At 47.7% G+C, this 10,835-nt stretch overlaps 1 long non-coding RNA gene across 1 annotated transcript; it reads right to left on the bottom strand.

The window, feature by feature from the left end:
* Nucleotides 1-7,840: 7,840 nt before the first annotated feature.
* Nucleotides 7,841-10,510, bottom strand: LOC107076125 (uncharacterized). Its single transcript, XR_011191740.1, has 2 exons — nt 10,335-10,510; nt 7,841-10,025 (listed from the first exon to the last, which is right to left on the bottom strand). It is a non-coding gene; the product is annotated as an uncharacterized lncRNA (long non-coding RNA).
* Between the last annotated feature and the right edge of the window lie 325 nt (nt 10,511-10,835).

Consider the following 10,835-nt stretch of genomic DNA (forward strand, 5'->3'; position numbering starts at 1 on the left):
TTTGGCCTGGTCAGACCAGCAGTGAAATCCAAGACGTACTGTAGGAGTCTGTAAGACAGCTTCACTCAAGATACACTTCCTCACAGTATACAGACACACTAAAGACCAGAGATTCAACACACACACACACACATACACACACACACTGAGACTCAGCTTGAGTGAGGCTGGAGTCAGATGAGCTGTTAATAAACTTGCTTTCATTTCAAAACACCTTCTTATGAACCAGGACACATACTAAACTCACATTATGCACACCTGGTAATCTAACAGTTTACACGGAACTAAGACCCGAGATTATACACACACAGATACAAAGGATAACTAACTGTTATTCTACACAGAGCTTGTCTTCTTTGTCAGTATGCAGACAGAACAAGACAGCAGATTCCACACACACACACTAACCCACAACTTCAGCTCCAACCAGAACACAAGCTCAGACATGTGGGAGGAAACCGTGACTCATTCTGGCTCAGCGAAGACAAGCTCTGCGTAGAATAAGCCTGGGCGTGTTATCCTCTGTGAGTGTGTGAGTGTTTGTGTGTGTGTAATCTTGTGTCCTTGCGCTGCGTGCAAACTGTTAGATTACTATGTGTGCTGGTCCATAAGTAAGTGTATCTGCTGTGTCTCTCTCACACACACACACACTGACAGTGTCTCACACACACACTGACAGTGTCTCTCTCTCACACACACACACTGACAGTGAGATTCCTGTGGGTGCTGGTATACAGGAAGGTGGAGGGGTATCTGAGAAAAAGTATGTTTCTCAACAGCTCATCTGACTCCAGCCTCACAAAAGCTGAGTCTCAGTGTGTGTGTGTGTTGAATCTCTGGTCTTTAGTGTGTCTTTACACTGAGAGTTTACTCTATGTGCTGGTCCATAAGTGTGTTTTTTAATGAAAGTTTATTAACAGCTCATCTGACTCCAGCTGAGTCTCAGTGTGTCTGTGTGTGGAACCTCAGCTGTCCTTGCTCTGTGTGCGTGCTGTGAGTTTCCTGGAGGCGTGTACAAGAAGAGACAAGATCAAGAGCTCTTGAGCTGAGCTCAGCACACCTCTGTGTGTGTGTGTGTCTGTCTCTCTGCGAGCAGGAAGAAGACACCACAGTGCTCTATTCCTCTATTCACCTCAGCTCCCACCCCAGCAGAGACCGCCCAGCATCAGAGCAGAGGCCACCACCTATCCCCTGATAGCTCACTGGTGCTGACGGCGACAGACCCAGGGATCTGCGCTCGGCTTGCCTGCCCCGGGGGTAAGAGCCGCAGACTGGGTGACCCACAACCCCTCAAAAATACAGCAGCAGCAGCATGAAAACCGCCGCGTGCGTGAACAGCTTGTGAGGCCGGAGATATTACAGTCCAGTGTCCCCGTCACTTTACTGGGGCATGAGGACCCACACAGAGCGCAGGGTGAGCACCCCCTGCTGGCCCCACTAACACCAGTCCATCACAGACACAGACTCACATCAGAGCCCGTTCTGGACTGTCTTCTTTGTCGGTAACTGGACCACCTGGAGGAAACTCATGCCAACACAGAGAGAACATGCAGACTCCGCACAGACAGCCCTTTGAGTCTCTCTCTCACACACACACACACACACACAGCGGGACCAATTTTCCCAGCCATTGCTTAATTCAGACTTTTTCCAATTTTTCTAAATTGTCCATGTGTACAGCCGAGGGCTGTACAGGCCTGGTAACAGTCCGCGTCTACGCAGCGTCCTGGGAGGTCGGAGACACTCCCTGCATCCAGAGGGGAGAAGAAGGGTGAGTGGTGACTAAATTAGAGGGGAAAAAAATATCGAGGAGCAAAGTTTCAGAAAAAGTGCAAAGTTTCAGAAACGCATGGATTTATTTTGTTACTGGGGCTTAATCACTGGTATGAGAAATTGGGACTGCCGGACCCACATGAAGACACATCACAATTGTTGAAACGTTTCTACATTTTCTTGTGCTTGTGTTGGTAAGACAATAGGGGGTTTGGGGGTAACGCCTAAAACGGTGGCGGGGGCAGCTGATTTGCCCCCCCCCCCAAATCTGGCTACATCCCCCAACTGTGTTAACTTTGTCCGTGCTTTGGAGAATCTTCCCTCGTAGTTTTCAGAGTTTTCGGTGCTCAAAAAAAAGCTCAGTCCCACAGCCTGTGAGTGTAAGGCGTTTGCAGCTCTCTTGAAGACTGATTCCAGTGCTGATCTGTACTATAAGATGGCAACCGGGGATTGTGCTACTCAGCTCCTTCAGACCTGTCAGTGTGGGACATTCCCTTCAGACTAAGGAGACTCAGTTCCATCAGACTAAAGACTTCTTTCAGCCTGTCAGTGTACCTTTGATGGACAGGGTGCCAGTCCGTCAAAGGATGCTAACCACTATACCAGAACTGTGCCACCATCTGACTTCTGAACAGTGTAAACTAATTTTCTCAAATAATCTGCTGAACCTTTGTTGCGCCACCTTCTTTGTTGACAGTGTTTTGTCTTTGTCGTATTGGTTTTGCTGGACCTTGGCCATAAGAAAACAAATTTATCCCCCCACCCCAATAGATATAAATCCAAACCTGATTTGCCAGGGATTAAAATTTAAATGAGCCCAAAGTAAAGCAGAGAGACTGATTTGCCTAGGCACCTGGCACGGGGTGGGGGAAGGAGTCCGATTTGAATATTGTCCCTGCAGAGAATCAATTAGATAGGGCCTAGCTAAGCCCAAATGGTTTCCATGGGGACCGCAGCTAGGTGATCCGAGGGCTGTACAGGCCTGGTAACAGTCCGCGTCTACGCAGCGTCCTGGGAGGTCGGAGACACTCCCTGCATCCAGAGGGGAGAAGAAGGGTGAGTGGTGACTAAATTAGAGGGGAAAAAAATATCGAGGAGCAAAGTTTCAGAAAAAGTGCAAAGTTTCAAAAACGCTGTGTAATGAGTGACTTATTAGGAAATCCCGATGTTACTGTTTCGAGGTGTGGAGGAATATTTTGAGGATTATAGGGAAATTTCAGGACATTTTAAAGATTGTCAATGTCCAAACCTGCGAGAAATGTAAGCTTTGGTCGTTTGAGAGTCTGGGAACTTTTAAGCGGGTAGGTTTTTTTTTTAAGTACCTAGTGAACCGACAGGGCCCAAAAAGAGCGTTTATTTCACTGTAAGCCCGCGATGCGACCTGTTTTGAAGAGGGAGTGGTCGGTTGCTTTATTGGAGTAAGTGGCGACTCCAAAGCCAGGCTCTGCCTTAAGTGAAACTGTACCGGTCAAACAATGTTGACCCAGGGAGAACCTGATGAGAAAGATGAAAAACGATCAGCTTCTCCTTTATTATCATGACATCACCTTGCTTTAAGTAACTGCTTATCCAGTTAAAAACAAATCGGTGTCTCTGTGGCTAAGGCTCTGTGCCTGTGGCTGGAAGGGTTTGCCGGTTCAAATCCCACGGCTGGCAGAGGAATCCTACTCTGTTGGGCCCCTGAGCAAGACCCTGAACCCCAGCTGCTCCATGGGTGTCGTATAAATGGCTGACCCTGCGCTCTGACCCCCAGCTTCTCTCTCCCTGCCTGTGTGTCTCATGGAGAGCAAGCTGGGGTCTGTGAAAAGACAAATTCCTAATGCAAGAAACTGAATATGGCTAATAAAAGTGATCTGATCTTATCAATTCAGGGCAACAGGACCTATTCTGGTAAGCAAAGGGCACTAGACGGGCTACGCTCTGGACAGGACGCCACTCCTGGACCTGTACTATGTCTGGGACCTGTGGCAGTGGTCCCTCGGGGGGGGCTACCTCTACGGCGCGGGGAGGTCTGCTTTTACCAGCTGGCGTGCGGGAGAACCAAACAACTACGGCGGCAAGGAGAACTGCGTGGCGATGGTCGGCGGCGGGTTGTGGGCCGATCACCCTTGCAGTTTCACGAGCTATTCCGTTTGCTATCAAGGTAAATGGCCCCTGAGTCTTTTACGGCCTTTTACGGTCTTTCTCACACGACTACTGCATGTGAAGGTGGTGGTGGGAGGGGGGGGGGGGTTGGGAGTACGAGTAATTCCTCCTAATGAAATTCCCCATTGTTCTCGGAATTGAATCCTTTGAGTGGCTCTTGGGCTGATGGGATGGCGGCACCGGGGCCCTGGGTTCAAATCCTGGGGTGGCGAGGTGGAGTTTGCATGTTCTCCCCTTGTGCATGGGGGTTTCCTCCAGGTGCTCCAGTGTCCTCCCACAGTCCAAAGACGCTCTGGTGAGTGAATTGGCTGCTGGGAATATTTGGCCCTGGTGTGACTGTATGCGGTGCTTGTGCCTCCGTGCAGTGGACTGGCGTCCCATCCAGGTGGTATCCTGCCTGTTGCTTGCCGAGGCTGCTCCGCGACCCTCAACCCGACTACTGACTGGGGTTCACTTCTTCAGGGGGGGAAGGCGCAGCCGATCAATACTTCCTGGTGGCTGAGGCCAAGAACTGGACAGAAGCCCTGACGTTTTGCAGAGAACATTACACCGACCTGACCCAGGTGAGGAGCCAGAGCGAGAATGAGTTAGTAAGAGTTACGGCCGGAGGCAGGGAGGTCTGGATCGGACTGTTCACTGAGCCCTGGAAGTGGTCCGATGGGGACGTCTCCACTTTCCGCCCCTGGCACGTGGGCGAGCCCAACAATTATGGCGGCATCGAGAGCTGTGGCGCCGTGAATCTTCAGGGGAGCGCGAGAGGCTCCTGGAATGACTATAATTGCAACACCACCTACGCTTTCTTCTGCTACAGTGGTAAGTTATCGCGGTGCCACTTCGACAGCCTTATGGGGGTAACCTTGCGGGGAACGTCGCCGGCACTTTGCTATTCCACGACCGCTTGTCCAGTTCGCACTTGTGGTGGCCCAGAGTCGGTCCAAGGGTGCACTGGGTGCAGTGGTTAGCATTGCTGCCTCGTAGTGCCTGAGCTCTGGGTTCAGTATCTGGGCTGTTGTCTGCATGGAGTTTGAATGTTCTCTTTGTCTTTGTGTGGGTTTTCTCCTGTAGTACAAAGTAGTACGAAGACATGCTGGTAGGTTTTGAATCGGATCCTGGGAAAATGAGCTGCGGTGTGTGCCCTGTGACGGACTGGCATTACTGCCAGGGTTAACCCTGCCTTGCACCTGTTGCTTGCTGGGATAGACTCTGGAGCCACCTCCAGAGCACCAGTCTTTTGTAATATTGTAAGTGATGTTTTGACGTCCTTGACCATATAACTTTCCCTCAGACCAGGCAGGGTGAATCACTTAATGCTACTTCAGAATGGGGTTTGCCTCTTTTTTTGTCTTCTACGCTGTTTTCATCCTTTCCTCCACAGGGAAGAGAGTGGTGCTGAGAGTAAGGATATTAATGGACTCGGAAGTGAATCCTAATGACCCAGATGTTAAAGAGTGGCTTCTGGTCCAGGTATAGGAAATCGACTACTAGATTGTGTCAGTGTGCATAGGTGGCTTGCGATTTTCCAGGCTCCTCGTAAAGAAGAAACTAAGTAAATCATACTGTTGGAGCTGCAGTAGACAAAAAAGATCATCCAGTCAATGCTATGCATAATGAGCCACACATTGCTACGTTATACAGAAATCAGAAATACACTCAATCAAAATGTTTGTCACACATTACACGCAGTGGGTTCCTACCAATATGAATCATTATTGGGGATTTTCTTTGGTTAAAAAGCTGCATTTTAGGAATTCAGGAAACAATCAGATGAATATAAAGGGATAGTGTACTTATTATTGTAGTGTTACCTCACCTGGCTGGGGAAATCATTTGTGAAGAATGAGCCAGGGAGGCAGTTGCAAGGGTCAAGATGGGATGGAGGGAGGGGAGCAAGAGAAGATGAGCGCAGAGCTGTGGACAGACTGGGAGTATTTATAAACTGGGGAGTGGAAGTGATTAATAAACACAATACAAAACAAACAGAAGAAATTACTATTATCTTCCTTTTGGCATTTTGAATTAAGGGAGCATATGAATAGGCCCAAAAGTGCAGGGTAGAGTTATAGAGTTAATAAGGGCTTTAAACTAGAATATAAGAGAGAGAATACTGGAGATCATAGTTGCAGTTATATCGAAGCGCTGACCTTTCCCTTGCTGGCTTTGTTTATTTTATCATGCCTGCTCACGTTGGATTGCTCGAAGACCCTTCCGAGTAACCACAGCAACCGATGTGGCCACCTGTCAGTCACCTGGTTGCCGTGACAGTGCAATCGGGTGGAAGATCAGTTCCACCTGCTCACAGTCAGCCCCCCACTCGCTCAGTGTTAGGGAGTTCAGGCTTGAGGCTTGGTGTTCCTTAGTCAAGTTTTCCTTGATTCTTTGACCCCGTTTCCCTCGACCTTGCTCTTGGATTGCCCTTGTGTTTGCTCCTTGGCGTCGAAGATTTCTCGCCTCGACCTCGTCTCTTAGCTGCTTTGCTTGGGTATCTATCGGCTCCGGGCTTTGCTTGCTTTCGACGTCACCTATCTGGCTGCCTCCCTGCTTCGTTCTGCGACTTTGAATCCCACTACGTCCCACGTTTTCCAGAGCGCTCACTCCAGCTGCCACCTCTCACTACAGACCACTATCACCCACCACAGGCGCTGTCTGCTGCTGTTTCCCTGTTTCGCCCGGCGATCGTGTCCTCCCTGCCGCGACACGACCGCGGCTCTCGTTCAGGAAGACGTACCGGGCCCTGATTTCTGACCAGGGCTGCTGTGGTACTGTCCCCTCCGCAGGTGACAAGAGAGCTGTCCAGGCACACCGAGCTGGGTAACACCAGCCTGCGCTGGGGCCAGGAGGACAATGGCGTGGTGTTCTCAAAAGACGAGGAGGAAGATGGTGAGATGCTTAAGCAGCACAGCCTTGGCGTCGCGCATTCTGAACGCCAGGAACTTCATCAGTGATGTCTTTGCTCCACAGGGCAGTGCCACCCTATGGGAGACTGAGTGTCAGAGGATCAGTCTGCACAGGATTCCTCTGTGAAACACTGGCGACTGGCCACTGGCGACAGACCGACATCTAAGAATAATGCAAGCTTCAAATACCGTAGCATTTATATTAAGGTTCAATATATATGGATATAGTATAATATTTTCTCTATGAGTGGTTCTCTGTTTAAACATGAAGGTCTGGTCTCAGTACAGTGAAAATGCATTGAGAGTTGTTTAATGAATATATATATATATTATCACATTTAAATGTAGTAGTAGTATTCAGGTCCAAGGAAATACTATTTGAGAATTGTTTGCTTTGGCAATCACTGGTGTATTTTTCCTCTCACGTATGTTTGGAAGGGAACATTCGATCAGCCTTACTGGGCAACTTGACTTTCTGACCAGCTGCTGAAAAGTTGGATTTCAAAAGTTTTAAGGAGAATAAAAATGGTTGGTTAGTTGATGGTTGATGACATTGAAACCACAGATCAGAACAGGTGGACTTACAGTAAGTGGAATATGATTAAACCTCAGATTTTCAATTTTGACAGCTTAGAGACTAACAATAGACTAAACAGATTATGAACATCTATTCTACACAGGGGGACGTAGTGGGATCTTTGTAAATGATTCCATGTATTATAAGTACATGTGTACAGAACAAACACTGAGCTCTAATAAGCTGAATTGTCTATTGGTATCATTAACTTTTCATATGTTCTTAAGTAATTTGATTTGTTATAAATAATAATAATTGCTTACACTTATATAGCGCTTTTGTGGACTCTCCACTCAAAGCTCTTTACAGGTTAATGGGGATCCCCTCCACCCCCTTGTGAGCAGGGTGACAGTTGATCCACTGTGAGAGCGGAGGGAGTGTCTCCTTCTACTGCACGGACACCAGAATTCAGGGATTAAGCCGCACTTCCTTAGTGACCGTTGCTATGCACGACTTTCGTTTTTTTTTATTCCAACATCAAAAATTCATACCGTACAAACAAGAGTACATATAACATTTAACACCAATAACACCGTCAGGGGCTACATACTGTAATACAATTGCACTTGACCAAAAAAAAGACTAAACAAGGTAAAAAAAAGATAAGGTCCACACAACTCTCACATTCTTACATTTCGAAATACTGTATTGTAGATAATGCCCTTATGCCTATTTTAAACTTTTCAAACATGTGTCTCAGACCATTTCATTTAATCAATATAAGAAAGTGTAGTATTAATGATTTAAAAGGAACATACTTCAAGGAACTTCTTGAAGGAGACATACTGTATATATCTGTGCATACTCAGGGTTATAGTGCTACTTAATCACGCTGGCATGTATGGAATAAATAGTGGATTATAGTGACCATGCAGCTTGGTGTCGGTCACCAGAGTAATTAAACATAGCAGTAATTGCCTTTGCTCCTAACAAGGCTGTCAAGAAAGGATCGAGGCTGTCAGGGTTGTATAAATCTTGAATATACCTGCTCAATATCTGGAACTGCAGTCGACTTTCATGAGCGTAAGACATCATCCAAACTAGGTACTGTGTAATCATCGTGGTTGTAGCTCCTCTGTCATCCAATGGAAGCACAAGGCACCCGCGTTCAAGTCTTTTGTGATGTGCATGCATCCAGGATGGATAGTGGTATACCCTGCTAGTCCAATAAGGGACACACACACACAGAAGAATATGCAGACTCCACCCCGACAGCACTCTGGGTCTGGAATTGAACCTGGGGCCTCTGCAGTACGAGGCAGCCAAGCAAAACCACTGAGCCACAGAGCTGTCCCCCAGGTACTCCATATATATCAAATAAGGAGTCTCAGAGGCTCCTTAACACAATTCTAGCTCCTTAACCTGAAGCACTGGACAATAATGAGACAGGCCAATTTCTATAAAATAAAATAAAAAGCAAACTCGAGCTAAATCTCTTCCTACAAAGTGGATGTCCAAAAGCAAACAGAGTTTTAAAAAATGCATCACCATCTAGGACTACAACACCATGCTTTGACACCCCCAGGGTGGTAGAAACATTCATCACATAATTCCTTGTAATCAGACTTCCTGCGGTTTCAATGTGAAATATACATCTTTCAGCTCAAACGTGTTCTTGCTCTGTGGTGTTGTCATTGGAAGCTTATTAATATTCATGTCCAGCATTCATGTTCCATGCGCCTGCAGTGTGTTGCCATCTTAAACAGCTTAATAATAAAAATTAATAATAATCCCTTACATTTATATAGTGCTTTTCTGGACACTCCACTCAAAGCACTTTACAGGTTAATGGGGATCCCCTCCAGCCCCACCAGTGTGCAGCCCCACCTGGATGATGCTCCAGTCCGCTCAGCACACAGCAGCTCTCAGTGGGGAGGAGAGCAGAGGGATGAAGCCAGTTCAGAGATGGGGATAATTAGGAGGCTGTGACTGGTAAAGACCACGGGGGGATTAGACCAGGACACTGGGGAAACACCCCTACTCTTTTCGAGAAACGCCCTGGGATTGTTGATGACCACAGAGAGTCAGGACCTCGGTTTTACGTCTCATCCGAAGGACGGCGCCTGTTTACAGTCTAGTGTCCCCATCACTATACTGGGGCATTAGGACCCACACAGACCGCAGGGTGAGCGCCCCCTGCTGGCCACACTAACACCTCTCCCTGCAGTACCTCAGCTTTCCCAGGAGGTCTCCCATCCAAGTACTGACCAGGCTCACACTGCTGGGTGTCTGTGGGTTGCCAGTTGCGAGTTGCAGGGTGATATGGCTACTGGCTATGCAGCCTGCGTACTTTAAAAATCTTAAAATCTTTTTTAAAAATCTGCGGCCGGCAGAGGACTCCTACTCCTTTGGGCCCCTGAGCAAGGCCCTTAACCCCAACTGCTGCAGGGGTGCTGTACAATGGCTGACCCTGCACTCTGACCCCCAGCTTCTCTCCCTGTCTGTGTGTCTCATGGAGAGCAAGCTGGGGTCTGTGAAAAGACTTTGTGAAGACAGTGGTAAAAATGGCACACAGCACAGCTTCTTCTGGTGCAAGATGACTACAGCCCCTGCTGCCATCACACACAGAAGTGCCAGAATCACCCTGACATGCAGTCTGGAATCCAGGTGGTCAGAGTTCAGACATGCGGCATAATCTGTTATAGAGACAAGAAAAGTTTCAGACGTTACCTGCTGCATAACAAAAATAATGTGACTCTGTTGTCACCCTAGTGTGTGATACAGTATAATACACACTGATCTGCTCCAGACTCACCTGTGTGTGATACAGTATAATACACACTGATCTGCTCCAGACTCACCTGTGTGTGATACAGTATAATACACACTGATCTGCTCCAGACTCACCCCAGTGTGTGATACAATATAATACACACTGATCTGCTCCACTCTCACCCCCGTGTGTGATATAGTATAACACACACTGATCTGCTCCAGACACTTACCCCAGCTCAGCATGACGCTGTGGTTGGAGCTGTGATGAGTGACAGTACAGCTGTATTCCTCGATCTTACTCTCTCAGATCTCCACACTCTTCCTCAGCTGTCTCCGTTGGGTCTGAGCCCACTGGACCACACGTCCTCTCCCTCGGTCTCTCCAGGCCTGGACAAACTGACCTCTATGACTCTAGGACTGAAGCCAGTGACCAGACAGGACAGGGAACAGCTCTGTGTGTCTCCCAGATGCTTGGAAGAGACAAACACCTGAGGAGAGACTGAGAGGGAGACCGGAAGCAATGTTAACACACTGAGAATTAGTGTGGCGACAACGCTGCACAGACAAAATATTGTGTGGCTCCTTTCTGCGAACCTTTACAACCAAAACATGTCTGTATTAGACAATTATACAAATCAAACACATTTTCTCTTTGTCTGTTCCTCAGGCTAAGAAAGGAGATCACAGTAGAACTGGAGCACTGCAGACACGTCCTATTCACACAGGATCAC

This window comes from Lepisosteus oculatus, chromosome 14 (assembly GCF_040954835.1).
Source record: "Lepisosteus oculatus isolate fLepOcu1 chromosome 14, fLepOcu1.hap2, whole genome shotgun sequence".
In the NCBI taxonomy this organism is placed as follows: Eukaryota; Metazoa; Chordata; class Actinopteri; order Semionotiformes; family Lepisosteidae; genus Lepisosteus; species Lepisosteus oculatus.